This window comes from Watersipora subatra, chromosome 11 (assembly GCF_963576615.1).
Source record: "Watersipora subatra chromosome 11, tzWatSuba1.1, whole genome shotgun sequence".
NCBI lineage: Eukaryota > Metazoa > Bryozoa > Gymnolaemata > Cheilostomatida > Watersiporidae > Watersipora > Watersipora subatra.
In genome coordinates this window covers 34,075,024-34,090,481 of record NC_088718.1, presented here as the reverse complement: position 1 = coordinate 34,090,481, position 15,458 = coordinate 34,075,024, and the positions used below count along the sequence as shown (strand labels likewise).

At 34.1% G+C, this 15,458-nt stretch overlaps 1 protein-coding gene and 1 long non-coding RNA gene across 2 annotated transcripts in view; both read right to left on the bottom strand.

The window, feature by feature from the left end:
* The window catches only part of LOC137408147 (uncharacterized), a 59,773-nt gene that overhangs the window by 5,861 nt on the left and 38,454 nt on the right, over nt 1–15,458 (bottom strand). The gene's annotated exons all lie outside the window — the stretch shown is intronic.
* Nucleotides 1,557–15,452, bottom strand: LOC137408148 (uncharacterized). The gene is made up of 5 exons (XR_010980040.1): nt 15,403–15,452; nt 12,298–12,414; nt 10,814–10,927; nt 5,344–5,481; nt 1,557–1,870 (listed from the first exon to the last, which is right to left on the bottom strand). It is a non-coding gene; the product is annotated as an uncharacterized lncRNA (long non-coding RNA).

Genomic DNA, 15,458 nt, shown 5'->3' with positions numbered 1-15,458 from the left:
CTCAGCTACTGTCAGTTTCATGACTTTCTCATTCATCAGGCTGTGTTGAAATATATATATATATACATATATATATATATATATATATATATATATATATATATATATATATATATATATAGTCAAATTAGATTGAATAGGAGGCCACTTTGAAAAATATATCCACGATATAGGGCTTTTGGATAATAGGAGGCTTCTGATAGGAGGCTTCGCTAGAAACATGCTTAAACAACTCTACTCGTCATGCTGATCGCATACGTATCTATTTTGCATTTTGCATAAATTTTGCCGGAGAGTTCAACATTTTGGAAAATTTTGCAGGTTAGGAGGCTCTGTAGTTTGAAATGGAGGACCTCCCATTAGCGTAAAATTTGAAAATTTTTATACAAAATTCTGAGTTGTCTTCTCTTTTGCAAGAGAAGTTATCTTCTCATTAAATTCAGGGCCTCCTATTATGTTTTTATATCTTGAATTAGATAGTCCTAGTTCCAAGCTCTACTTTTTCTTTTTATATAAATTTAGCTAACTATGATATTTAGTTTGGTTCTTTTTACTTGTAATGAACCTTTATTGCATCATTTAATTTTCTATCAATTGGTTAAAAAGGCAAACTAATCCCTGAAACCCCATTTCAGGGATTTTGCCAACAGAACCTAAGAAAACCGATTTGCAGGCACATCTGTGTGTGCTTTGATCTAAAGTTTATCATACATATTATTCATAAAATTGAAAACTTATGCTTTCCCTTAATAGCTTGTTAGTGGGCATGCATGGCAAAAACAAGCACTTTGTCCATTTAAAAAAAGTTGTAATAAGTTGCAATAAATGCTAGGATGGTATTGACATCAAGTAATTGGTATTGAAACCATCCTAGTTGTCAAATAGAAAACTTTTAAAACGTATATTAATTAAAACAGTGCATATATTCATGCTGCCAAATATGCCTGGTAGAGTCAGAGACACCCAATTTTTAAAACATAAATGTCAAACATGGGAGATTTGCATACCTGTGGCCACATTTATTACTTATAAAATTTGATTTAGTCAATTCATTGCTACTGAGGCAAAACTGGGAAATATAGCATATGTGGGGCCCTTTGGATTATAAAAGGTTTCAGATAAGAGCTTTCGATGAAACCATGCAGTAACATTGAACACACTGTGCAGATTGCATGCATGTATATCTAACTCGCATTTATCAACATTGGTCAGCATATTTCTTTAAAAAAGCCCAAACTTACTCAAAAGGAAAAAAATTGACTCTTTAAGCAACCCCGTCAAGGAGTTGAGTTTACAGAAAAGGAAAGCTCAATATAAGTACGTCAAACAAATTGCTCAAGTGAGTGCAACGGTGACAAATAAAATATTCTTAAAACACAATGAGTTTGTATAAATCTAAAAGTCTTTAGTGCAAATGGAGCAACCTATCAAAAGCAGGCCAAACAGCTGTTACATTACCAAAAGATTAAAAATCAAAGCATTCACAAGAATACCGTAAAACATTTATCAACAAAAGTGGACTATTTTATTTCTGTCAAATAAAGCTCTAGAGCTTCAAAACACTGAACTCTATAATTGTCTTGCAAATTGTGCGACCATCTCCTGGCACCTCGAGTATAATGTGTGAAGTTGTGGTAGCTGTAACTAATGGCTCTGCACAACGTTTAAAATATGATTTTAGCTAGAGATCTTAGAAGCGATTCGCAAGAGAACTTTGTTGATTGTAGACACGCCCAGCTACAGAAAGAACTTTAAGGTTGGATGTCATTCCAGTCACTTGATGCCTTTTTGGAAATTGAACATCAACTTGTTGTTTGAAGGTTAGGTAATCTAGACCACTTTGCCTCCACTGGTAAATATGCTGCTCTACCTGCAAAGAAACCAGTTATTAACCTGTTAGTATAGTTAAAAATTAGGAGAATGTTGAACACTACTCATTTTACAGACTTTCCCAAGATATCAAACCAGCTTTAAAACACTACTGACTAAAAAGTGTGCTCCATCATGTTGTTTTAGAACGCTTAGGAGATTGGCCAGAAACTTGAAGAGTAGGCTTTTGCAGCTAGCTATATTGGTGGCTGTACTAAATGTAGGTCACACAGAAGATGCTTTCCTACTGAAACTCTGCATAATTATGTTTGCCCTAAAGAGATTGCAGTTCTCACTATGTTGATGTTATGCCTAAAAAAAAATTAACCTAGTAAGCCTTAAAAAATTCTTGTTTCGATGTTGTTAACACAAGTTAACTCAATAAAAGTAAAAAACAACAAACATTATCATTAATGCTTTCTTTTAAGCTAAAGCTTTTTTGTCAAACTATTAGGTAAGAATGGTATCTTTTAAATATAAAATGTAATGAATAGTTGGGTTAAGAAAAGCTTTATTTTACAAACTAATAATTACAGCGTTACCATTCCTCTTATTTTTAAGCAAAATGCACCAAAATCTACAACATTTTACACATTCAGCCTGTACTGTGATGAGAACCGTGTCTGTCCATATAAAGCCACCGTTGGATAATCGAAAAATATTGCATCCCGCTGGATTTGAACTTGCAACATTTACCTTGATAGACTGACACTACAAAAACTATGCTAATTAACCTTGTAATAATTTGCAATATTTGAATGCATAATTATTGCAACTGATAATCTTTTACAGCACTCTACACTGCCAGGGTATTTGTTGGTACAAGCCAAGTTGATTCAAAATCTTGAGCTGAGTAAAATTCCTAACTGTCTACACGGTCAATTTTTTCCATGCACAGATTGACTATGAATTGTATAAAAGTCCCTTTTCATTCAGTTGGCCTTTAACACTGTAAGGTTGGTGTGTATGAATATGCCTTTCACTGCAATGCATACATGTACAAATTAAGCATAGGGTTACTGCCAGGTTACTCTGCAAAGCAGAGTTGTCCTCTCGTGCACTCCAAACAAATCCTAAATATTTAGGATTATACATTAATCATTAATTATATAGACATTATTGAAATTCTTTAAATAGTTTAGAAGTTTCTATTAAAACAGATTTTCAGCTTTTGTTTACACCATTTAGTCTCTGCTTATATGATAAAGCTACTCTTTGCCATTAGCATGTCTGTGCAAATGCACTCGTTTATAACAGTTCATCTTCGTAGACTATTTGAGATGACCAAAATAAATTCTAGGTCAGCAAAAAATTTAACTCTGATGCTCATATCAACTGATTTGACAATTAAAAAACATTCAGTTTTGAAGGTAGTAAACATGAATTTGGAGATAAAACAGAAGGTGAGGTGAATAAAAGCCACAAAAGACAGGCTGATACTTGTTGCGGCTAGCTAACAAAGTAAAATCAGTGTCTGTATGACTTATCATTTATCCATCGTCGGGAAGAGCTTGGGAGCAAGATAGATTTTGATGAGACTAGATATCATGACATTCAGCTTGGTATACAGACGGTCTCCAACCTACGAACGAGTTACGTTCCGAACAATTGTTTGTACAGTGAATTTGGTCGTAAGTTGCTTCAGTGCTATATTTTGTATTATACCTTATGCTTAAGGCCGCCTACATGTATATAAGTATATTGAAGGTTTATATTAGTATGTTTAAGGCTTGTATAAGTAACCTGTAAATTGGTTTGTACTGAAAAAACTTTTTAATAAAATGGAGAGAATACTGTGGTGGACGCCGGGCCATGACACAGCATTTCTTATTGATCGTATGTGTTGTCCTTTTTTATTATATCGTTGTTTTAATCGTTATGCTAGAACTTATCTTTGTTGTCCTTTTTTATGTGTCGTCCTTTTATTATACCGTTGTTTCACTCGTTATGCTATTGTTATATCTGATATCATGTTATAACACTATCATTTATCGTCACTTTTATTGTTGTCATACCAACTCGCTAGCGATCCTATTTATTCACCTTGTTAGCCGGTGTTCTCACCGTTTGCCGCTAGGACGGAACAGTTGATATTACTGAATATAACGGAGCGCTCTCATTTATTTGAGCAGAGCAGATAGATGTACGCTCCTCGAATAGTGAAATTTCCTTCGCTAATAAAAAAGCTGAATGAAACTACACACACTCTCTTCTTTTTATTTATTAGTCTAGATCGTGCCAAGTAAAGGTCGGCAAACTCCTTTACAATACATACAGGAAAAATAAAAAAGTTCTTTACGCACTGGAGATACGTTCACACACTAATACCCTGCAACGAACTGGGCAGAGGAAGGTGGATGCTGGGTGATGCTTCTATGTAGCGCCTCTTTCTGCCGCTAATAAGTCGGTAATACCGTCGGTATTATCGATGAATATACGCGCAGACCTGTTCGTATGTACCGTTGTGTGTAACTCGAATGTTCGTAAGTAGGGAACCGTCTGTATTAACACTCCAAATCTTTCAATGATAGATCCCCTTCAAATATTTCTGATTTCTTGCGAGGCGAATCATTTTACATATTTTTGACAAAAATGACAATCTCTAATGACAAACTAGTTTAACAATGTATTGGTATCTATAATAGCGAACCCTATGCATCTCATCATTGCTCAAGTTTGGCAAGAATGTAAGCGATATTTTTAAGGACAACTATGAAAATTTTGTTAATAATTTTGGGAACTTTCACCAACTTGACACTTTACCCTATATGGCATTACTTATGTTGGTCAAACAAAAGCTTTACATAAATTATTTACATTGAGAGGAATTTGCGTTATAATAGGTATACATGTACATTATAGCAAAATTTGCTGTACAGCTATTCCAACCAGATAAAAATCTGACCTATGCCCATACTACAAAAAATTCATAATTTGAGTTAAAATACTTGGATTTAAGTTAGAATATGACCTAAAAGTCAATGAAAGGAACTTAAGTTTACTTTTCACATAGGAAACAAATACATTATGCTTATGAAACAATGCAAGTGTTTTGGCCTTAAAGTTTGGCTTATTAATGTATATACCTAAAAACATTACTTTTTATTTTGTGGGTTTTCACTGTCCACAAAAGACCCTGGTCCCCGTTAATCCCGAAAATTGAATGGTGACTGCAAAAAACAGCTATGACAGGCCGAACAGGATTTGGAACAAAAGGTACATTTCTCACAAACAGAGATTGTAAATGGTACAAAAATGCAAGTAAAGCAATACGAGTGTCATTCAGAGTTAAAAAAAGCTATAGCTTGTTGCATACTATTAGATACATCGTCCAAATACAAATTATTGAAATTTTCGGACTAGCACAAAATTTTTCATCTCAATATTTGTAAAATACATCTAAAAAAATATTGTTTTTCACCAAGGTTCATTCTATGTCACTCAATATTTTGGTGTTTTGACACTCTAATTTACCTTCACTAAGTTCCTTTGTCCGCTCTCCTCTGACCAGAAACCTTCCCAAATATGTAAGCTTTTGTAACCTTGAATCGCCAATTCTTTAGATAACTTGTCTAGCACCAGAGTGGGTGCAGAACATGTTATAGCAACACCCTGCAATTAGTAATAACAAAATAGAAATATCACATTTTTTGAATGAATGATTTTCCGATTTAAATTAAACTCTTTTCATAGCTAATCAATTGAAAGCTCATTGCTTGCTGCAAAAAAAGGAAAAAACTGAGCAAGCAGAAGTGCATCTGATATTTTAGCTTATGACTCTCAATCCCAGCTTTGATATTTGTCACCATTGTGATTTGTAGGCAATAGAAAAACGCGAGTTAAGCAATGTAAAAACTTATTCATATTCTATTAAAAAAAAAGGACTTCGAATATTGAAGTGGTATTTCAAAAGCAATTACTCATTCGTAAAATTGATAGTCAGTAGTCTGACCCTGATCTGGACTTGGCTTTTAGATATTATTGCAAAGTAAAGTTTAGAGCTGGTCACCATAGGTTTTAACTGTGAGTTTCAGTTCCTATCCCAGACACTATGCTTACATATAGTCTGTACAAGTGCTATCATCAGTGGACAGGCAACCAGAATGCAAGAACATGACAACTATAAACATGCAATAATACTTAGTCAATACTAAGAATGATTATGAAGTTTAAGAATATTAATCAAAATTACGTACAGTGGCACTCGCATACCGTTGTTGCTTGAAAGGTATGTTTCCAAAAGAAAATCTTGTCATTTTTCTAAAAGATTACTAATGCTTAAAGGTTGACTTGCAACAAAATTCACGCTACAGTTATTTGGTATCAAAAAATTCACCATGTCTTACTCTGTTGTGTTGCATGTGCAATATATGTAGAAATGTGATAACATGCTCTTAAAAGCTCAAAAGCGAAAAGTTAATCGCCGCCATCACGAAATTGCCGAAGATTAGAATCCCGTTCCAAACATGGGTCAAATGGAACGTAGCTCAACAAGATGGCTTCTGTTTACACTTTCATGCAACCTCATTAATTCAAATATTTTCACAATTACACTTCACGCATTCAATGAAACGATGTCTATTGTCCTCAAGCATCTGTTTCCTCATCACTGTATTGATGTCACTTTGAGCACTGATATCTCAAAACCTACCGTAAAAAATGGTTTAATTTTTAACCTTAGCTCGAAGGAATGCATATCATCATCTGATAAGCATGACAAGCCTGTTGGTCACCTGTGATAGTCAAAATATGCTGCTGAAATTATGCGCGCTGTTTGGCAGGAAGCATGGGTCACATGATCAGATTGCGACTAGACGATTAGATCAACCCAAAACAAAATTGTAAACTAGCGAGCATCTATATTTGGTAAGAGCTCTTTGGCGAAACCCAAAGTTTATGTCATAAATTAGTGCTACAAGAAGTTTTATATTGAGCCTTTTACAGAACTTACAATTCATGTGAGAAGATCACGTGTCAAAACAATAACCAAATCATTTTACTATGTCAGAGAAATGAATTGATTCCAATCTACGGCGGTTTCAGGATCGCGGAGATTAACTGTTTCTTTTTTAGCTTTTAAGAGCTTGTAATCACAGTTCTCCATATTTTGCACACACAACACAGCAGAGAAAGCCATGGTGAATCTTTTGATACCAAATAACCATAATGAAATTTTGTTGCAAGTCAACCTTCAACAAGCAAAATGATAACAAGCTCCAGTACCATGCATTGACAACTTGGGCAGCTAAGTCGTACATGCAAATCAGATGAGTATTTTACGGTATTTTGGAAAGGCCAATAATTAACCAATATTTGAGTTTTCATCAAATTAAAGTACATTTAATGGGCCATTTTAGCAGCGCAAAGAAAGCACATTTCTGATGACCATTTGCACCAATTTAGGGCAGGTAGTAGGAGTGAAACAAATTGGTTCGACTTATTTTAGTCAAAAATGGATACAAGTATTAGCCAAATGAAAGTTTGTTACGGAAAGTTCTATCATAAGAACATAATTTGAAATAAATTCTATAATAAACCTCTTGCAGTTGCTTCATTTTGTCCTGCAAACACATTAAAATCTGTAATAGAAAACAAGACACCTATACAAAATCAAAACTGGTAGTTAATTTCTGTTAGTGATGACATATTTTTTATTGTAGTTCTACAATAGCACTATAAGTTCCAAACAGTGCATTAACTATTAATATGTGTCATGATCACAGAATTCATGGTAAGTCGGGATTACAAGATTTAGCAAACACAATTTTGATTCTAGCCTAATTACAGCAGATTATATGGTCAAAAAACTGAAGCACGTTTACCATTAGTGCAAAAACATAGTTCCAAGAGAACTGGTATTAAAGTTTGAGAAACGAAAACCAATGTAAAGTTTTGTTTACATTTCAAAACGACATAGCAACCAATATCAAGATATTGTGATATTTATCTAGATTTCTGTACTTGGATCCAAAAAACTATGCTGAATTTAGAAATCTAAACAGATTTTAGCTGGTTGTCAAAAAAATAGCTGTATATTTATAAGAAAGTGTATTACTTATTTTTGCAGATATTAAAAACAGCTTGATTGTATCGCGATATTGGGCACACCCAAATCATCAACCAAATCTTTAGAAAATTAACAACAGTAACATATTGCACACCATCGGTCACTATGTACTTCGACCTTGCAAACTCGAATAATTATTCTCATAACTAAATCTGATTATAATTTTATAAAAATTGAATAATTATTCTTATTATTAAATATTGTAGTAATCTTGTAAGAATCGTTAGGAAAATATCACCATAACTCCCTTTACTTTCACTGCTTTTGACATCAGTTAGAATACCAAAGTACTCATTACAAACATCCAAAATGTCAAAGTTACCTTTAAAATCGGCAAAAAAGAAACAATTATTTTTAGCGGACACCATTTTTCAGTACTTCTTGTTTAGCATAGCAACGGTTTTAAGTTTTTTTTCGATGGTAAAATACTTTTATTGGCTAAACTGACTTCAGATTCAGAAAGATCATTATTTGATTGGTCCAGACCTACAGGTTACAAAATTTGTTACCAATATTATAAGTTCAGTTGGTGCAACTTCAAAGTCGAATAACTCAACTTCGTGATTTGCGACTTAACCATGTTTTCTGTGACCGCAACCCATATGATCTACCTGCTGATAACTTCAACTCCTTTACTACCAAATGGATCTCTCTACCGCGACATAAGTGTTTCGTGAAACTTAATTTCTAAAAGAGTGTATAAATGGTTATAACTTTACACCCCAATTGTTTATTAACAATATTTTTATAGCAAGTTTGTCAGCATAAGTTTTTATGTTAGTTCATGCCCCCAAAAATATTACCAACGAGTTGTCGAGTGAGAGGGACCACTTTTCGTCCATTTTGAAATTACTGTGAGGTAAGCACAAAACTCTAGTCGGATGATTTATGAATATTATTAGTTTACATGTTAATTAATCTGATGAACATAATTACTCTCATTAGTACTATTGCTCAATAAAGTTGCTCAGTCTATAGATCTGAAGTTAGTAACCATTTATGGCTGTATTGCTTCTGAAATTACTGGTCATCAGTAAGAAGATTTCATAAAACAAGTTTTTGCAAAGCAAAACTATGCTCAGGTTGTAAACGCATTCTTATTTGCTCAACATATGCAAATAATAGCTTTTTTCAATCAGGTATAGATGTAATAAGATAATTTACTAATTAATCAGTAATCGGAAACAATTTGTACAAAAGCTTGCTAAAGCCGCATCATGCAGCACTTGGCCATACAGAAACACATTGCCAAACGAGCTGTACTATTGGTAGTTTAAGAGTTCACACTGAAACAGCTTCAACATAAAAATAAGACATAAGAAATCAGTGCAAAAACTGCTTCGTATTACATTTACTTCATGCCTTGTTGTAATTGAGCATCATACTGTGTGCACAATTAGGAAAAATGGCTGCAAGATCAAAATTTACCAAGTCTTTAATTTGTTAATGAAGCCGTGATAAAAAACAATTTAGACAATTTATGCAGAACTTAAATGCAACTGCATTTCATCAGCATTTTTATAAGCAGGCTTAGTGTAAAAAAAACAGAGTAAGAGCCATACTACAAGTTCATGAAGTTTTGAACAAATTGTTACTTTACCCTTCAATATGTTGTAAAATGCTAAGACAAGGTTAAAAAATTATGGACGCTGTTGGAAGAGAGAACGTTTCAAATGCCTCTAGATTTCATAAAAAAACAGCTAAAAATGATGGCCAGGGTTCTTGAGGACACTTTTATTTGTATGAAAGATTGGTAGATAGAACATTATTACACAAACAGACAATTCCAGAATTAAAGCGCAAACATTGTGGCCATAAAGGGTAAATAAACATTGTTTCAAAGTAAAAGCTAAAAGGCTATTGTGCCTGGTAGTAGTAGCATCATTACCATATCATTTTTCTATTGAATAACGTAATACACTTTTTATTAGAATAGAACAGACTTTGGTACATTAATTTGTCCTACATGTGATGGCTCTTAATAAAGACCTAATTTTCACCAATGAAGTGTGCCCTCAGATTAAGATGACCCTATTTATGAACCACACCGCCTATCAGAGTTTTTTAACATACACATTAATCAGCAGAAGGTTTTACGCCTAATGTTACCGACAAAAAATCTAAAAAGTGTGTTGCAGTATGAGCTTGGTCAGGTTCTCATCCTCTTTTGCTGATACAATAGGTAGCAATCAGTAGTCCATTTTCCAAAGGTTTATTTATTGCCCATTTCTAAAACCTTGGTAGCTGTAAAGGTCTAACACAGCTGTTTATTGCAATAATAAACTGTAAAAACAAAAATAATGATTCTCAAAAAACTTTGGTCGCTGTTGGCTGTTAACATGTTTTCTATTAGTTAGATGCAGGATGGCGATTGGTTTTTTCCTATTAGGTACACATATGACCGGCTAACTAATTGCCTACTCACTAATAAGAAATGTTTTGTACAAATATTTTTTAGCGCATTGCTCTTGGTTATAAGCGTACATTGTGCTGAGCTGCACTGCGCAGCCTGTTGTACGCACTCAGTTAATGGACTAGACCAAAATCTGATTGTGTTTTATACTTTTTCCATTCGGAAAACCCAGGCTACACTCATTAAGAAATACATTCAATCTTTAAAAAATGGTTAATATTTTAATACTTTGATATTGTATTTGTACAATTTAAATATCAATTGTACATGCCACTCCATACATGGTTATTTTGCTTCATAACTATTGTTTTACTGTTTTTGCGGATTGTCAGTGCTATAGTATTTTAGTGTAGCCAACTACCCAATGTAATGACTGCAGTCTCCAGAGCTCACTTTAGTCATCAAAGCCCAATTTAATTATCAGAAGATTAGGACTACAAAAAGTAGAGGACTCATCAACTTACCCTTCAGTTTTTCAAAACACTTGTAGGCCAATATGATTAGTTCTGTGAGAACATGATTAAAGAACAATAGTTCTGCGTGGTGAGCTCATCTTCGTTCTCCAGATTAAACAACTTCTACAAAAGAACAAAGATTTTAACATTGTATAAAAAAATAAGTTGATGAGGACTTTATGCACAGAGTCTATGACCACCTTCAATTTGGTATTGGAAAAAATGTTGAAAGTGAGCTACCGTTAAACCTATATTTGAATGCACCTTGATTTGATTGGCACCGCTATTTGGGACCACATCAGGAGATTGCTTTGAAAATCGAGCGCCATCTTTTTAATGAACACCAACTTTATTTGAGGAGGTAAGTTACCTTATCAGTATATGTATAGGTTTAGGTATATTCGCCTTTTGTGAAAATATAGCAAGGAGCTTTTAAGGTCCAAACACACTAGGCGATTTTATTGCAAGCGTCATGAGGGCGAAGATATCGCTGGTGCGTGCATAAACACACTCAAGCGATTTACTAGCAAAATGATATAATGGGCACGCTCACAAACTGCCAATAAAAATCCGTATCATTAGTTTTTTCGGAGTTGTTGATAAATTTAGGCCAGTCAAAATGTCGTCGTCTAGGCTACAACATAAACAACCTCCACATTTGTTATTAAACCTATCTCCCTTTCAATGAGTGTACACTGCCTACACTACAAGAAGACAAAAGAAAAACGATTCTTGTATTTTTAGCTGTATTGTTTTTACAATTTTTTATACATATTTTATTTTGTAGTGGTTTTTCATATTTAATATATTAAATATTTACCATTCTCAAGATGGTCAACCGGCGCAACGATTGACTCCGGATGTTGGTTTTCAACTAGTTTTTTTTTAAATTTTGTTATGATGGACAGAACTGGGAGTGCTATTGTTAAATTCATGAACAATTGAGTGTTCGTTCTGAAGATGTTTCGTAACAAAATAGAAAATTGGAGCTGATGTACGTTGTTGAACATCGGTAAGAAATAATTACCCGCCGTAAAATTACATTCTGGTAAGAACTAACCAATCGAAATGCATCTCGTTAGCAATAAAGTTGTGTAGAGAAATTCTAGCTTTATCGCTCTGCATGAACACGCTGAGTGAATTTTAACGCAGATTAGCTCTAACAGATTAGCTCTAACGCAATATCGCTCTAAATATCGCCTAATTTGTTTTCACCTTAAGAGAATGCTTCAGCGATAACACTTGTTCTATTGAGTCAAATATGCTACAAAGCAAAAAATTACTCTGAATTTGTTGTCGGGTTTTATAAAAACACCATTATCAGCTTTTCAAATGTCTTAACCGCCAGTACATCAGCAGCCATAATTAAACATTGTCCCAAAAACAAGCGGCCTCAAACTGCCTAAAATATCGTACTAATCAAACATTCCATGTTAAGTGGAAAGAAAATGGGATAAACTACAGCATTGAAATTAAAGCACTCTCACACTCACTTCATGAACAGTTCTGTCAAAATCTTTACTGATAACTCAGCTTGCACTTTTATTCCATAAGTGCCAGAGTCACATCTAGGAGCAATAGGTCGGCTTTGCGCTAGAGGACAAGCAAGGCTAAAAGTGATAAAAATTAGATAATACACAATAAACTTTCACGTTCAATTAATGATGAGGGAGCAAAAGTATCCTACATGGGAGCTATTGCACACTTTAAACATGATATTTGTACCTCACAAACTCACATGGTCTTTTAGAGTAAAGTAGATGCTCCTATAACGTATACCTCCTATAGCATAAATTCTAGAAAAAGTCGGGCAATTTTGTGAAGTTTCTGCTTCGTACCGCGTAAAAAACTCCATATAACTTAAAGTGTATCATCGGGCGAGTTCTAAAGTTTGATTTGAGTGTTAGTCTGTCTCGCCACACCTGCGAGAAAAGAAAGCGACATACAGGGGTGTCAAAAAGTATTTGTCCACCTCAAACCTCACTGCCCATTTTAGGTAAATTTGTTGTAGTAGTCATGTAGAGGGATTAAACCCTGACAAACCATGCATCATTTAAAAGTAAATTAACATTAGATCTTGTTGACACCATCAGTAATAAAATTACGGTTAATCAGGGATCAATAATCATTTATAGGCCAATCAATGTGAATCAGTGCTTATTAACTCATTTTCAAACGCAATATGACATTATTAATTTTCAAGTGGAATATTATCACAACAATAAAGATCCTGTTGGCAGCATGTGCAGCAAAGGTTTACAGTTTTGCTTGTTAAAAGAGGAACAGCTAGAGATCCCAGAATTCATACCAGCGTCAACATCAACCATGGATAAGAAATGTGTCAACGACCTCATCATTCGCCTGCATACGATGGGCAATCTGAGCAATAGAAAAATAGTGAAGAAGCTTAGAGTATTTCAATCTAAAGAAAATTAAGTGGTAAAGAAATGAATGCAGCATCAAACCACCAAAGATCTACCACGATCAAGGCGTTTGAAAAAACCAGCTGTCCAACATGATTGCTGGTTTCAGATTATGAACACTCAAGCGCTCGTGAGGCTTGTTCACAGCATGCCTAAGGCTGCAGAATGGTTATAGTCTGCAAAGGCTACCAGATAAAATATTAAAATGCAAAACAACCCCGATGGCTTTTTTCTGGGCCCATAACAGTACAAGACTGTTATTTTCAATTTAGAAAATAATTAAAGAAGAGATAATAACGAAATTTGCGATGACATATTTTCTGGTATGCAGTGTGAATTAGTAGGCAGCGGTTGATACAATAGAAGATATTTGGCAATTTTAAAATCTAGTTATTTCTATTTTTCAGCTCATTAGGATTGTTTTGATACAAGGTTTTATGTATGCGGTGCAAAATATTTCAAATTATGATGAATTTATTGCAGTGCTACACTTACTTAAACAGGCAGACAAAGATTTTTTCCCAACACTGTACATAAAGCATTATACATATAATACATACAATTTCCATGACATTCTGACTCTTGTGATAATTTGTCTGAAGTGACAACGGAACAGAGAATAGGTACATATAGCAGTGCAATTGTTGATAAATACTTTAAGGCTATTGGTCGGTGCATCTGAATGTCACGAGTTGGAGTTGCAATCTTGAGCTCTTAAGAACGAATAGATGACGAAAAGGTACTATCGCTTTTTTATAGTGAAACTATTTTTTCTTAGTCAATTGTTGTAAGTCGCTGTCGCGTCAAACTATGCGCTCTTCATCAAATTATTGTCAAATTACCACAATCATGGTCTATTAAACCAATGAGGTTGATCATGAAAAGTTGTCGATGAAAACCAATAATACAGTTAAGGCACCGCCAATACATTCAAAAGAATTTAAGTCGGATTCTCACATGAGCGAGTTTGGAAAGGTCCTGAAATGGTTTAGACAATTTACATGTATGTTAACATTCTTATAATGAAAAATCCTTATCATGTAAACGTTCCTAGAACTGATCATCTCATTTTAGCAGCGCCTACTGTACAGTCATGTCTGATATGAGAGCAAAATGCATTCTGGGACAAAAGCTCGCAAGTTAATTTTCTTAAAGTCCTATCTCAAAAATGTTTTTTATATAAATTAACTAAAGATAAATTATTGTGTTGCCATCCTCTAAAAAACTACCAATAAGAGATATTACAATGAAAAAATACATGATTTTATCTATTCATGCTCTATACCCATGCCCCCAAGGCTACAAATACCTATGTAAAGGTTATGGTCTGCATTAAAATGTAGCAGTATTATGTACAACATAATTTTGAGTAGCGGCAGTATGCAGCAGTCCATACAGTAGCATACCGTATGGAGTTCTTACCTTTCAGAGAATCATAGCACTAATGATTGTGAGAGAGAGAGACCTGATGCAACACGCTTGGTACGCTACACTTTTGTGGCATCGCATAAACAAACTTAAAGTATAAATTTAATATAACTGAATTCAGCTTAATAAAACATTCTTGAAAAAAAAATTCTGATCTTATATTAGAGCTAATTCTATTTTTTCTTCATTTTAATTTTTAAATCATCTCTTCCTGGCTGGAAACTTCTCGATTTGCTTATACTCTCATTTTCAGCCAACCTTTTTAAAACAAATCTGAAGCAGACCTGACGGGAAAACCGAGTGATGTAGTTTCCGTAACTGGCCTTTCGCATCTTTGGGCATTTAGTGATACATCAAAAACCACCTTGCAAGCTCGCATCTCTAATTTTCTAGAATTTCAAGGCGAAAGTAGGTAGTGGGATAGTGAATGGTACAGAATTTGTGTAAACATAAATTGCTTGAATTCTTAAATCTATTTATTGGTTATTGTTATATATATATATATATATATATATATATCAATATATTTATTTTGAAGGTTTGGGGTAGACTGACGCAATCTTCTGAAGAATCAATTGATTTCCTATAGCCGGTTTGTGTATTGACTCATGTTCGCTTCAAATTCTGTATCATTTACGATTTTGCTACCCATGAAAGTTTATTATAAGTTATGACTAATGTGTCGAGAGTATATGGGAGGTCATTAAGTACAAAGCCCATCAAGTCAAGTAGTCAATGATGACTTACCAGCTGTTCAAAATTAGGTTGGGTACGTGTCTAATGACAGGGAAGAAGCGTGTCTA